Consider the following 14,395-nt stretch of genomic DNA (forward strand, 5'->3'; position numbering starts at 1 on the left):
TATTGTACTTTATCCATCCACCCTTAACACCCTGCACTCCATTTTCAATATGGCAAAAAGAATAAATGTTTTTACAAGATTTATTGGACTATTGTTTGTGCTGTGCACAACTCTTTAATGGCTGTCTATTTAAATACTTAGGCTTCCCAGTTGGCTCAGTGGTAAAAATCCACCTGCCAAAGCAGGAAATGTAGGTTCAATCCCTGGGTCAGGAATATCCCCTGGAGAAGGAAATGACAACCCACTCCAGTATTCTTGCCTGGGAAATGCCATGGAGAGAGGAGCCCGGAGGGCTACAGTCCATAGCGTTGTCAAGAGTCAGACATGACTTAGTGACTAAACAACAACACAATTTAAATACTGAACATGCTCTACAGAGCCCTACCTTTTCCTGGCCTTCCCTCTGATTTTCTAGCCCTCTCTACCTCCCTCTCTCAATTCTAGTGATACCAATCTTCTTTAAAGACATTGGTCTATTGTTAGATTCCTTGTCATCCTTCAGGTCAGGGTTTCATGTTTCTTCCACAGGGAGCTTTCCAAAGGACCCTAACCACTCCTTGACTCCTATATGAGTTTACTTCTGCCATTACACATCCTCTGATCATCCCAACACCCTACTGTGAGACTTCTCTGAGACTTTTGATTACTTCCGGTGTTTGCAGCTGCATTTCCTCTCCTCTGTGTTCTTTATCAACCGGATCCTATCTCTGTCTTTCAGCATTTCCACAAATATCCTGGTCCTTCTGCTTGCTCCCATTCTTGTTTTCCATGCTGATTATAATTTTATTATTTTAGTACCTGAATATTTTCTGTCATTTCCATGGAATTTTGGATAAAGTGGGAAAAAGTGTAAGTGCCAAATTGGTTGCAATGAACCAAAATAATAAGTTTTAAATATAATTGACTAGGTCATCAGACTGAATTTTTATTACTTAATATAGAAAATGATTTGATAATACCACTGGGCCATGTTAAACAAATTAGGTTTCAAGAACATGGATAAATTAAGCTTTAGCTACTCTCCGGAGTAACTCACAGCCTAGAAAATAAGTGATTGGTACATCCATCCTCTGATTTGAGTTCATCAGATAATTTCTTTATTTTGGTAAAGCCAGTTTCACCACAGGAAATCACAGCATTTCTACCCCCGACTTAAAATGTAGATGAAAAATAAGCCTACAATATTATGCAGGAGTTGGAACTCACATACTGGTAATTGTGGTTTTGTACAAAATTGAGAAAAATAATCCCTAAAAAGACTGTATAAATTATAATGGCTTTGTTTACCTCAGTTACTTTTGTCCACTCTAAAATATGTGTCCGAGAGAAATAATTTTCTAAATGTAGTCTCCCAGTACTTCTAGTAAGACTTGTTCCATGAAGCTGTCCAAAACACTGACTCTCTTGGCCATAGCTACGATAAGTTCTTCGTGGGTTGTCTATTTGCAGACTGTCAGTGGAAAGTCCTTCCATGGCAACACTTGGAAATTTTCAAACAAAGTAAAGCAGTCTGTGTCACCTTATTAAAAGAAAAATGTGCAAAGAGTTGGCTATTTTAGGGAGACAACATGAGTTTCTTATTCACTTGGAATTTCCTGAGATAAAGGTAGAAATAGAATTGGAAACTATTTCATAAAAATTGGAAAAGATAAGGCATTTCTCTTAAAGGAAGTCACTCAACCAGGCAACTATACAGCAAAAGTGGGGTTACATCCCTTCCTGCCTTAGCATAGAAAACTGACACTGCAGGGCCTTCACTGCAGCAGCCCAAAAGGTTTCAAAGATAATTGTGCTCCTACTGCTTTTCTCTGTATAATAGACTCTTCGTGCCCTGTAGCAACCTGCCCGGCCTGTGAATACCATGGGATTTGACCCTTTGAAGGCTTTCCTTTTAAAGGAGTTTGTCCTGTTTGTCCAGGTTTTACCCAGTAAAGGTCAACTATAACTGGTAATAGTTTTGTCGATGTTTCCATACCTTGGAACAAAGTGCCTTATTTGCTCAGTATTTTTTCTCTAGTTTTACTTCACATTTTGAGCATTAAAAAAATCTTTCTTGATTTTTGCCAGCTATGATAATGCATTTTCTCCTTGGTTTTGATACTTACCTTGCAAAAATGCAAGTTGGTAGACTAGCTAAATACTGGCCATTGTTGCGCTGGGTGGAGTAAGGAGCAAATCAGCTGATCAGCCGATCATATCTTGTCACAGTTGATACTCTTTCCCCTCATTCCCTTCCCAAACTAGTAGGCGTGTGTCTTTATGTTGACTTTTTTTTTTTTTTTTAATAACCTTGGATTGGAGTTAATCTTGTATTTGGTTTCCAGTTGTGAAGAAATACCCTGCAGTGGTCTGGTCCTACATGTATAGCTGATCCAATTTTTTTTTTGGAACCAAGTTGTCCAAAGTCTCAGAATAGAAACATAATAGGATAGAAACATTTACATATAGAAACCATCTTTCCATCATTTGTACATACTACCTTACTCTCTAAATATGTATCCATCATCCCTTTTGAACCTCCTTTCTCTATGTGTTATTTAGGCTTTAACCCTATAACATCAAGCGTCTCTTTTTGTAAAACATATTTTATAATATCCCATTACTATGCTCAAAGGAAATTTACCAATAATATAACTTATCTATATATAACTTCAAAAAATTGTCAAATAAAAATGGATTAAAGGGAAAAATAATTTCTATAAAGTAAAAATACAGGTAATCTGTATGCCAAGGATACATATTGTGGGGTGACAGATTATGCTCCCTTTCAGCAGCAAGAATAAGAAAGGGGAAGCATAGCTCAGTAGAGCTGGAGGGAAAAAAAAAACACAGAAAGGGGCAACATCTATATCAGGAAAACATAACATCCCTAGAAACTCTGGGCAGTCTTCCTCTCCCATGTCACAAGGCCGTTGCTGGGTTCCTGGAAGCTTGAAATGAGGTTGTTTGTTTTAGCTAGACACACTATTACCACTAAATAAAAGTAGAATTTTTTAAAAAGGGAATAAAGACAGAATGGGTATCAGAGAAACCAAAAGCAGTATCTTCCTCTCATGTAATCAGAAAGAAATTGCCCCCCAAAATAAATAAATATTTCAAGATCTACATAAGTAGATTGGCTATTGATTTCTGAATATTCTAATTAAGAGTTTTAGTCTGTTGTGGAAATTTCAAGACTGTAGTGATGGTTTTTGAAAGTGGTCACATACAAGCCTAAAGTGTTCATCTTTCCTAGCTTTCATCTATACTATCTGTGCACGTAAATTTATTATCTTATTTTCCCAATAAAGTCATTGGAACATGATAACATTTTGCCCAAAGTTGACATAAAATTAAAAGACATTATTGTTTCAATAAATCAGACTAGGCTAAAATAAAAAGAGGTAATTCTTTTGTGAATTACACATTTTGACAAAGAGAGCTATTTCACATCCTTCTTCTGGGTAGGAAACAATGAGGGAAACAAACGCTCACCATCTGCCCATCAAAACCTGTTGAATCATTGGGGAAGTGCTGCCTCTTTTCGTTTGTTGTTAAGCCTCAAATTGAAAAAAGAAAAAGACTCAGGATATGTAAGCAGGGTTGATTCTGACACCAAAATGAAACAAAATCAAATAAAACCAGAACAAGCTGCTTCTCGAAAGCACAACACAGCAAAAAGAGCTATAAACTTTTTCAGAAGACTTCAAGGGGAAAAAAAAAAATATGGGCTTCTTAAGAAATGGGATATCCCAGGGACTTTTTGATAACATCTTTACAATTAAAGAGATATAATTCACATACAATAAAAATCTACCCTTTTAAAATGTACAATTCAATAGGTTTTAATATATTGATATAGCTGTTACAACTATCATCACTAACATTAGTAGAGTTTCATCATCCCCAAAATAAACTCCATACCCATTAACAGTCATTCCCTGTTCCTCCCTCCACATAACCTGTGCAATGACTAGTCTCTGCTCTGTCTCTATGAATTTGCCTATCATGGGTATTTAATAAAAATGTAATCATACTATATGTGGTCTTTCGTACTTGACTTTTTTCTGTAGCGTGGCAGAAAAAAAATTCTCTACCCATCTGGGTTCTTCTGGCTTCTCTATCAATAAAACTGACATCAGACAGATTAACCCGAGAAAAACAAATTTAACTATGTATGTATGGCAGACCCACAAAGGCAATGAGAGAGTCCATAACAGTCAAGCAGTTGAGGCTTATATGCCTTTCTGAGCTAAGAAGGAGATAGGGGTCTAGGTCTATAGTGAGGAGGAAGACAATTCACAGAAAGATGGGAAGAGCAAGCATTTGTAAGGTTTGCCATTCCATTCAGAGACAATGGAATGCAGAGAAAACTTTGAATAAACAGACCCTGCCAGGCTACCTCAGCTTACCATACTTACCCTACTTTTTGTAGTTATCTCTGGTGACAGCTCTCTTCCTGGACCAGGTCCTCTATCTAAATTATTTTATGTAGTTGAAGGGAAGGTAAAACACTCTTGCTAAGTTTCGGGCCTCCATCTCTTCAGCTCAAAACAATCCGCATGCCAAAGTGGCACTTCCAGGGGAGTCTCATTTTGAACCTGTTCATCCCACCGTTGAGTTGATAGGTTAATCCATCTCATAGTACTCATCTTTGAGTTCTAAGAATAGGCCAGTTCAGTTAAACAGTTGGTGCCTCATTTCAGGGGCTAGTCATGTAATTGGGCTCTCAGAGTTAGGCCTATGGTGCAAGCAATCAGATACTTAGTGATACACATTTCTATGGAATTAAAAAAAAAACACACAAAGGTTAGTATTGAAACATATTGTAATCCCAGTTTCTGAGTTCTCAAGGCAGCGAATTGAGAGGACTTCTAAATGTCTGGCTTGAAGCATCTTCAGATGAAGTGAGGGCAGGCAGTGGCAACCTAATAGATTTTCCTGGTTTGCAGTTTAAACGTTTCTGCTGATCTTTCTGAATGGTCCACACAGCAACAGTCACAAAAATTGCCTACACATGAGCTGTTGTGATTTCTCTGAATTTTATATCAAATTGTCCATCTTTAGCTATATGGCTTTGGGAAAAAAAGAGTTTTAGTTCTCATGATTCCAAGTCGAAAGAGTGGGATAAAATTGAAATGTTAGTTTGCAGAGTTGTAGCGAAATATTAGAAAAGAAAAAAAAAAAAACTAGAAGAGTCAGGATTTAGTCCACTTTACAGATAGAAAACAAAACCTCAAGGACAATTTGATATCCATAAAAGAGTATTACTGAAACATATTAATTTTCCTGTCTATAATCACCCCTGTTTTATCAAGGATAACCACAATAAGAGTGATTTGTTTGCAGATTAAATCTCCTTTCAGTGAACTTGGTCTGATTATTTACATAACTGTAGCAAGGATAGTTAATTGATCATATAGGCTCTTTTAAGTGTGATTTGCTGGAACTTTTCATAAGGAATCTCAGACTGGACTCTTAAAAGCATCTCATGGCTTAGAAGCCAAGCCAAGCATGTGCCATCAGATGTAATACCTATAGATTTGAGTGAATCCCTCTCTTCCCTAGTCCCCAAAATACCTTAAAGTTCCTATGTCTGCCAAGAAGTTACCTTCCTTACTCACCTGGTAAGGCTGCTGGGAAACCTACAAGCGAGGTGCCTGACTGTTTTCCCAAGAAGCTTTATAGGCTCCATAAAGCCAACGCTAGTTCCTTAAAGCTGTCTGATCATATCTGAGTTTATGTACATCATTTTAAAATATGGCATGCCCGTCAAAGCCTTGGTAATATAAACAGTGTTTCCAATTGTGTCCTGTTACAAGATGAACAGGTTTTAATTGAACTTATGCAAATAACTAAATTTCTATTAAAATAAGAATACTCATTGAGAGTTTCTGAATTCTGTAAGGATCAGGTAGGTAGAAAAAGATAAATGTTTCATCTTTGTTCACAAAGGTAAATCCCATTAAATTGTTCTAAGTTATAGATAGTTTAAATGAAAAGATACAAGGTTTCCATAACTTTGGAAAAACAAAACATTTAAAAATAATGTTTCAAGCAAAAAAATAAATAAAAGTTATGCTCATTCTCATCAGTATATTCAATTGCATGTAATTACTTCTTACTGATTTTTAATCTAGTTTTTTCCCACTAATTTTAGAAATTTTTACCCAGTTCAGTTATATAACCTTGAAGATATCAGAAATCTGTATTCTAGGTTACTATCCATTAATCTCCTTGAAGATGAAGCACTTTTGCAAAAGCATCAGAATAAAACGATAACTCTGTGAATGAGAAAGACTTAAAACATGGTCATGGTTACAGATCTGATTAGAGTTCATTACAATGTTTGGTTATTTCTGTGATACACAGCATTTAAAGATAATGACTAGAATTATGGCTAATAATATTATGTCAGGATATATCTGAATTTTAGGAATTTCACTCAATTTCTGTAACACTTATAGTATATAATTATCAAATACAATATAAAAAATGTTTAGTATTATTTCCTATCTGATAATACTTCCCATGTTATATAACATATCACATAAACCTAATTAGTTTCACCTCTTTCTTTTACAAGGGAAGAGAACAAATCTTTTGACATGTTCCAGGGGGGCTCTAGAAAATACCAAAGTTAATTCCTGGTCAAAAATTTCATTTAGAATTTGATTTTATGAAATTTGTCAAAAAATAAAAAGGTTGTAGATACTTGATTAACTAGGATCACAGATCATTAGGAAACAGTACTTAATGATCTACTTAACCAAAGTAACAAAGTATTCTATTTTAAAGGCAAATAAAGAAGGTTATATAGTTGTGAGCGTAACTTGGCTCTTTTAATAGTGGACTCGGTTTTAAGTAATCAAAGATGTCATGAAGACAGTGTGAAGCACATAAAATCTTTGCTTTCCAAGTGGATTACTTAAAAGATAAAGAACAACCTTTGTTTAAATTTCTTATTAAGAGCAGACCAATAAATGTAAGAAAGATTTTCTTTTTAGCAGATGAAAAAAAATGGAGTTTTAGTTTTACATAAGTACACAATTGGTATTAAAGTTTAATTTAAAAACCCTTATAATGGTAATTCAAATTGACTGCATAATACGCCTTCCCCCACCTTCTCTCTCTTTCCATCTCTCCCCATAATTTGTCCTCCATTCTTCTCCCCATCCCATTACCTTTTTTTTTTACCCCCATTCTGAAATAACCAGTTTTATTTTAGGATAAAATCAGTTTCATTTCTCAACAAAAATGCATCTCCATACCTCATGCCTCTTCTAACCAAAAGCACAGGTTACTTTCCTTGCATGTAAATTTGTTTCCCTTTTTATTTCTAGTAGCTTTAGCTACATGTAATAATTAGAATCCTTTACCCTTAGAAACCTCATTTCTACTGAAAACTTAGAATTAAGCAATTATGAGCTCTCTGGTACACCACCATTCTTTAAATTGACAAATTTATGAATGCATTTCATAATCTAGAAACATGTGCTTCTTCATACTATAGTCTTTCCATAAAGCATAAAATGTTTACTAAGAGACCCAAATTTTAGTTCCTCTGTAATAGAAAGTCAAAAGTAGATAAACCTACGTTCAGAAGTTAACATTTCATGTTTCATCTTATTTAGAAATGATCTAGATATTCAGTAAAATTCTATCAATTAACAGTGGAAGTCATCAAAAAGATTTGGGTAATTATTTTTAAGTTAGTATATAATTAAACAACCATTACTAAAAAGGTTCACCTAAAAAGTCTTATCACACATGTTTAATTCATTTGTTCTTTATAGTCATATTTAGATTACTCATGAAAATTTTATGTGACATTAAAGCAGTTAGCTATCATTTTAAGCTTTTGTTATTGTTGAGAAATATTGTAGGGGAGATAACATGAGCTTATTTGACTTTTAGTATACCAAGAAAGAATAAAAGTTTTATACTAAATGTTGATCATTCTAAGGATATATCTGTATTAATTAAGCCAACAAAGTTAAACTAGTTTTAACAACAAGGGTTTTCCCAGGTTATATGATCCTGAAAAGCATCTGGGTTAGTTTCTATTATACTTTTGAGAATTTTTATAAATATTGAATTTATATAAACCCACTGTTTACTTAGGTCAATTAAATAGAGCTGATTTACAAGTTAATTTTAGTGATGTCATCCAGAGATAACTAATATCACACACCTACAACACATATATGTGGACACACATAAACATATAGACATATATACACAGAGCTCTTATAGGTTTTGTTTTAAAATTTTATCCATGAAATTTGTATGATAATGATATGAAAAACTCAGTAGTTTATACAACAAGTTAAGTTTACCTGAGTAGATTCTGGGCAAGGGAGTTTTATATCTGTTTGTATTTTTAAAATAGCCTTTCCTACTCTCCTTTTTGGAGGTATATACTTTTACAAAAGTTTAAGAAGCTTTATCTTGAGTTCTTGGCATATAGTTTCACTTTAGCTTAGGGTCCCCTTAAATTTTTCTATCAGTTTCTAATCTAGTCAATTTCCAATCACAAAGGTATTAAAACAATTCTTGTATATATCTTGTCAGTTTTCAGCTGGGACAAACAGCAAACATCTTCAATGTTAAATGCAACATGCCTTTGTAAAGTCTGTAAACTGTGTTTTTTAAATGTATCTTTATAATTTTATTTTATTTTTTGTTTGTTTATTTATTTTTGGCTGCACTGAGTCTGCATTGCTGTGGCAGGCTTTCATGTCCCTGAGGCAGGGGGTGCTCGCTAGTCGCGGTGTGTGGACTATTCAGTAATAGAAGTACATGGACTCAGTAGATGCAGCTCCTGGGCTCCATAGCATGTGGGATCTTCCCGGACCAGGGATTGAACCCATGTCCCCTGCATTGGCAGGCAGACTCTTAACCACTGGACCATCAGGGAAATCCCTGTATATAGTGTTTTAATGGTTTAACAAAGTCCTTTCTGAGTGCATAATGAAACCTTGAACTGATTTACTTTCAAGAGAAAAAAGCCCCTGAATATCAGTCTTTAGCTAATCATTTACAAGAGGACCTAGGAGAAATTCTGGCCATCTCTTTCCTGTGTGAGGGCCACGTGCTTAAGGGGCCATCAGACATGTTTGAAAACTACAATGTCATCCTGGGTGGGAAGAACACTCCTTAGCAACCAAAAAAAAAAAAAAAAAAAACACCCTAAAAAATTCCCTATGAGTGACTTCTGAAAGACATTCCTCCTTAAATTTGGTAGTATTCTCTGAAAGTAGGGGCTTCCCTTGTGGCTCAGCTGGTAAAGAATCTGCTGCAATGCGGGAGACCTGGGTTCAATCTCTGGGTTGGGAAGATCCCCTGGAGAAGGGAAAGGCTACCCACTCCAGTGCGTAGAATTCCATGGACTGTATAGTCCATGGGGTCACAAAGAGTCGGACACAACTGGGCACCTCTCACTTTCACTTTTCTGAAAGTAGACATAAAATGACTTTATAATTTAAAAGATATACTGCTGTCCAGACAGCAAGAATTCTTTCCAGCGGGGTTGCAGTATACATTTTCAAAGAATACTACATAGAAAGTCCTGAGACTGGCAGAGTCTGATTATAGAACCGAGAAAAATGAGCCTTGTGTCAGAGCCTTACATTTATTTCCTGGCTTTTACTGTTTATGTGAGTAACCTGTATACCCTGGGCTTAAAGATCAGGCTAAGGTGCTCTCTGTGAATCTTTCAGGGAAAAGGAAGCTAAACAAGCAGCTGCATGTTAAGGGATTTTCTGGGGAAGTTGGAGAAGTTTTGTGAGCTAAGAGAATTTCCTGGGGAGAGAGGGCTGGAATTTAAAAGGGGGCATTTTTGTTGCATGGAGACTTTCACTTTTGTTCTAAGTCTAATCTCTATTCTTTCCTCTTGTTAAGGGAATGCCTGAGACTAGTTGATACACTCCTTTCTGCCTCATTTTTCAACACTTTTTATTTCATATTAGTGTATCAGGTGGCGGTGGTGGTAAAGAACTCACCTGCCAATATAGGAGACGCAAGAGACACTGGTTTGATCCCTCGGTCAGGAAGATCCCCTGGAGGAGGGCATGGCATCCCACCCCAATATTCTTGCCTGGAGAATCCCATGGACAGAGAAGCCTGGAGGGCTACAGTCCATGGGGTTGCAAAGAATCGGACACAACTGAAGCGACCTAGCATGCACGCACACATAGCCAATTGCTATGTTGCGATAGTGATACTTTCAGATGCACAACAAAGCAACTCAGCCATACATATACATATATCTATTCTCCCCCAAACTCCCCTCCCATCCAGACTGCCACATAACATTGAACAGAGTTCCCTGTGCTATATAGCAGGTCCTTGTTTGTTATCCATTTTAATTATAGTAGTGTGTACACGTCAATCACACATTCCCTAACTATCCTTTCTACCCACCCTTCCCCCTGGTAATTTTAAGTTTGTTCTATGAATCTGTGAATCTGTTTCTGTTTTGTAAATAAGTTCATTCATATCATTTGTTTTCAGATTCTGCATATAAGCTATATCATATTTCTCTTGGTCTGACTTACTTCACTCAGTAGCACAATTTCTAGATCCATCTACATTGCTGTAAATGGCATTATTTTGTTACTTTTATGGCTAATATTCCACTGTATGTATGTATGCATGTGTGTGTGTGTGTATACATATATATATATATGTATATATTACATCTTCTTTATCCATTTCCCTGTTGATGGACATTTAGGTTGTTGCTTCCATGTCTTGGCTATTGTATATAGTTCCACAATGAATATTGGGGGTGCATGTATCTTTTTGAAGTATGATTTTCTCTGGATGAGCTTCCCTGCTGGCTCAGATGGTAAAGCGTCTGCCTGCAATGCGGGAGACCCAGGTTCGATCCCTGGGTCGGGAAGATCCCTGGAGAAAGAAATGGCAACCTACTCCAATATTCTTGCCTGGAAAATCCCAAGGACAGAGGAGCCTGGCAGGCTACAGTCCATGGGGTTGCAAAGATCGGACATGACTGAGTGACTTTACTTTTCACTTTTCTCTGGATATGTGCCCAGGAGAGGGATTGCTAGATCATATGGTAGCTTTATTTTTAGTTATTTTAAGGAAACTCCATAATGTTCTCTATTGTGACAGAACCAATTTACACTCCCACCAACAGAGTAGAGAGGGTTTCCTTTTCTCCACATCCTCTCCAGCATTTATAGTTTGTAGATTTTTGATGATGGCCATTCTGACCAGTGTGAGGTAATACCTCATGGTAGTTTTTTTTTTTTTTTTTTTTTAAACTGGGTGTTTCCATAGGTACAAATAAGATAGTTGCTTAGATAGTTTTTTTTTTTTTTTAACTGAGTCTTTCTGTAGGTACCAATAAGATAGTTGCTTAGAATGAGAGCTATTTTTTTTTCTTTCAAATATAACCAATTCAAAGAATCAATATAGCCATTGATGAGTAGGATCTTATATTAATCTCAATAGCAACTCAAACCATTGTAAGCCTCATTATGGCTTAATCAAGGATGCAAGAGGTATCTCACAAGAGAGTGCAAAGGATGTGATTCTCACAAGATCCATAAAATTTACTCCCAGAGTTAGCCTAAGAAAGCAAAGATCTTCACTATCACAGGTGGTGTGAACAGTGTTGTAAAATTCAGTGTCCCCTGTTTCCCAAGGAAATGTGAGATGCTTCCAGTCACAGGCTCATTCATCTGTGACACCTGCTAGGTGCTACTGGAATGGAATTTTTCCAGCCCAAACAGGACAAGGTTGAGATAACAAATGCCCCTTATGAAGCTTGAAACTTGTGACAAATTCTCCTGCAACCTGGCCCAGTTGGACAAAATGGTGCTGCTTGTGACTTTATGTCTCAGAACCATAGTTTTTTCAACTGGCCACTGAGGACTGATGTTGAAGCTGAAGCTCTGATACTTTGGCCACCTGATGTGAAGAGCAGACTCATTAGAAAAGACCCTGATGCTGGGAAAGATTGAAGGCAGGAGGGGAATGGGACAACAGAGGATGAGGTGGTTGGATGGCATCATCAACTCAATGGACAAGAGTTTCAGCAAGCTCCAGGAGATGGTGAAAGATAAGAAAGCCTGGTGTGCTGCAGTCCATGGGGTTGCAAAGAGTTGGACACGACTGGGTGACTGAACAACAATTGAGGCATATGCTCGTACATGCACTTTCTAACTGGCAGAGACTAGAGAGAGTATTCTCATCAGTCCTGAAACCAAGCTCTCAAGACAGACCAAGACGAAAGGCAAAACTTCATCTGGTTTTTCCTATATGCACATTAACAACTCTAGCTAGGTCTTGGGTCTCTCAGAGCCAAACCAATACCCAAGAGCCATATGTCACTGGGTTGGAGATTGTGAGGTGTTTTGTAGAATGCCTCGATGCTTGGACATTTTCTTGAGGTTGGCAGGTGACCTACTGTCAATCTAACCCATTCCGTGACCAACTTCTCCTAAATCAGAGTCTTTGGGTTAGGAGGTGAGTGTTCTGACAGCTCTTAAGTGTTTGACCCATGCCCACCAATTTTGAAGTTTTGACTTTTGGGGTCCCTTAGCTGCAGCCTTTACTGCATGCACACATTAACCACTAGCAGAGTTTGTCTAAACAGATGCTGGTCTGACCAGGCCTGGGAACTCACTAGTTTGTTAAACTGACTTGAACAGTGGGCTTATACGGTCTACGCCTATGTTTTACTCTATGGTTTTCCTTCTTTTGACAAACAACACAACAGAGAGAGATAAAAACAGTGACCATCTCTGGGAGGAAAAGGATCAACAAAAAAACCAAGAGTATTCATAACAAATTTTTTACCAGGGGTTGCTATACTCAAGGAACTAAGTCCAGAAATATTTTCTCCTGCTAATGTAAATTTAACAGTCTGCACATAATAAAAACCTAATAAATAATCTTTAATATAGTCAAATATAGGAGAGAAAGCAACTAGACAAGAGAAAAATGGTTGTCTCTCTTAGGGTCTATAAGTGACCAAAATGTTCCAGTAATAATTTATAACAAATAGATTAAATACAAAATAATTCCATTAACATTTTAAAATGTTAAATCCTACCTAATTTCATATGGCTGAGATATATATATATATATATATATAAATCTTTTTTTTGTTTGTTTTTAAGACTAAACAAAGAATAAGAAAATCCCTTTTGCCCAGACTTTATTTATAATCGATCATTTCATTACTTAGAATGTCATTGAGTGACCTCATGAGCCCATGAACTTCCCCTTATTTATATTTTAGAGTTACATTATGTGAGACTTTAGTTTTCTCAGTATCTGTGTTGTTCTTTAAGAAATTGGATTGGGTGTTTCATGGGAAGTTTATATTTTAAAAATGCCAATAATAATATATTCTTCATGGATTTTCAATGAGGATTAGATTATCTGATTTTGCGAATTCTTTACTGAATTATTGGAATAGATGCCATAATCCATATTGGAATGTGGATTTATGAGACAGTAATATAAGTGCATCGCTGAGTGAATTAGCCCCATTTCAGGGTTTTAAGTAGGAGTGTTGACTGTTTCATCACAGTGTGCATTTTGCTTCCAACTGCCATGAATCACCATTCAGTGTTAAAAATCCCATTTAATTTTGATATTATTTATGCTTTCAACATAGCATACTCTTAAAAATAGGGTTTTTTTCTGAGCCAAGGTCAAAAAACGTTATTTAAAAAAAATAGTATGAGAATAAACATGGAAATCATGTGTCTCACCTGGTCAAAGTAAGTCAAGAATGAATGTCATTTTTATCCCTAAGGGAACTGCTAGTTTTTCTCTGGGAATTGAATGTACTGGATCAGCAATGATCTAGAAAGTAGGACACCAAATTGGTTACCATTAACTTGTATCATGTAGTGGCTGCAAATAAGAAAATTGATATGACATTAATGAATTCAGTAATTATGTACGTATTTACACATCCACCAAAGTGCACATATTACTGTATAGTTTAAAAAGCAGAGCAGTTTTCATGTAATATCTCTGAAAATCTAAACTCATGAATAAATAAATTGATAGAAATGAGTGATTGTCACATAACCTAGAATTTTTTGAGTAAATTTTAGCTCTGTAGAAAAAAATAATTCTAATTTATTAACATGTTTCTCAGTGTTTTCATTGTTATTTACACACATTTATAGTCTTTAAAAGAAACTGGAAATATTAGTACTGGTAACTCACTGTAGTAAAACAAAAGAAGTTTTATCCTAAGCTTATAGCTTATGCACTTGGAAAAGTCCCCGTTTATTTAAACAAAATGTGTGAAATAATAGAAAATACGTTTAAGAATAGAATAATTATTTTTAAATACTTAGTATGAAATTTATAAATTAATAAGAAAAAGCCTACTCTGTAGGTTCCATTAGGAAAGAGATGA

The 14,395-nt window shown here is 36.0% G+C and overlaps 1 protein-coding gene and 1 non-coding gene across 10 annotated transcripts in view; both read left to right on the top strand.

Annotated features, from left to right (window-relative positions):
- The window catches only part of DMD (dystrophin), a 2,565,910-nt gene that overhangs the window by 635,738 nt on the left and 1,915,777 nt on the right, over positions 1-14,395 (top strand). The gene's annotated exons all lie outside the window — the stretch shown is intronic.
- TRNAC-GCA lies at positions 10,814-10,885 on the top strand. Its single transcript has one exon. It is a non-coding gene; the product is annotated as a tRNA-Cys (tRNA).

This window comes from Cervus elaphus, chromosome X (assembly GCF_910594005.1).
Source record: "Cervus elaphus chromosome X, mCerEla1.1, whole genome shotgun sequence".
Lineage (NCBI taxonomy): Eukaryota > Metazoa > Chordata > Mammalia > Artiodactyla > Cervidae > Cervus > Cervus elaphus.